Genomic DNA, 1,462 nt, shown 5'->3' on the forward strand with positions numbered 1-1,462 from the left:
AAAAAAATGTGGTATACATATACCATGGAATACTACTCAACTACAAAAAACAATGGTGAACTAGCACCTCGTATATTATTCTGGATAGAGCTTGAGGCCATCCTTCGAAGTGAGGTATCATAAGAAAGGAAAAACAAGCACCATATGTACTTACCATCAAATTGGTACTAAATGATCAACACTAAGGTGCTCACATGGTAGTAATAGTCATTGGGTGCTGGTCAGGTGGGAGAGGGGTGGGGGGGGTAAACTCACAACAAATGGATGCAGAAAACACTGTATGGGGGAAGGGCACACTTGTAGCCCTAGCTTGGGCGAGGCTAAGGCATTATATGTAACCGAAATGTTTGTACCCCCATAATATTCTGAAATAAAAAAAAAGCTTGGCATAATCAGGGTGATTCTGCTGGGGTAAGAAGAAACCAGAAGAGTTTGTAATGGCCCTGTGGACTTGAGTCACAGATTGTCATCTGTAGGAATCCCCAACATAGAGCTAGTTCTTCCCAACTAATGCTTCCCCTTACAGACTTTTGCTGAATGTGCTGTGGTGTGGGAAGCTGGGAATGGTCTGGAAGGCAGGGAGACAGCTTTATAGTTATTGTGATGCTTAGACCCCAAAGTCCTGTTAGCAAGAGTAGGGGAAGCAGATGGGTGTTAGCAATATGTACAAGACATATCTCCTGATAAGACACTTGCACTAAGAGGTGAACTGAAATTAAATTTTCAATCCAGCCCAACTCCTAATTGGCTCAAAGTGACTACTAGCCCCTTATCCTATTTGTCTGATAGAAGAAAGGGTGTACACTCCATGCAGGAAAATATGTACTCTAGTCAGGCATACAATATGAGACATATGAAGAAGCAGAAATATGTGACTCACAATCAAGAGAAAAGCAGTCATACTAACAGAACTACAAATGACACAGATGTTGAAATCTGCAATCAAGGACTTTCAAATAGCTATCATAAATATGTTAAAGAAATTAGAGGAAAAGATTTTAAAAAATGGATGAAAAGATGGAGAATTTCAACAGAAAATTGGAATCCCTAAAAAAGAACTCAAATATACATTATAGAATGGAAAAAACACAGTGTCCGAAATAATTCACTTGATAAGATTTACAGCATATTGGACATGTCGGAAGAAATGATCAATGAACTCAAATATAAGTCAGTAGAAATTACTCAAAATGAAGCACAAATAAATAAGTACAGAACCAAGGTGAGAGATATGTGGACACCAAAAAATTGTTTACAATCTATGTAAACTGGAGTTCCAGAAAGAAAGTAGAGAGAAAATGTGGCAAAAAAATTTTGAAGAGACAATGGCTGAGAATTTTTGAAACTTGACAACAGACACCGACCTATAGGTACAGACATGAGAAGCTCAGAGGATTCCAAGCAGGATAAATACAAAGAAAAGCATAGCCATACAAATCAGAGTCAAACTGTGGAAAACTAA

General features: G+C 38.2%; 1 protein-coding gene across 1 annotated transcript in view; it reads right to left on the bottom strand.

Moving 5' to 3' along the window:
- CMAS (cytidine monophosphate N-acetylneuraminic acid synthetase) overlaps positions 1-1,462 on the bottom strand; it is a 34,822-nt gene that overhangs the window by 22,230 nt on the left and 11,130 nt on the right. The window lies entirely within an intron of this gene.

Source organism: Propithecus coquereli, unplaced genomic scaffold, assembly GCF_000956105.1.
Source record: "Propithecus coquereli isolate 6110/MARCELLA unplaced genomic scaffold, Pcoq_1.0 Scaffold16, whole genome shotgun sequence".
NCBI classification, from domain to species: Eukaryota; Metazoa; Chordata; class Mammalia; order Primates; family Indriidae; genus Propithecus; species Propithecus coquereli.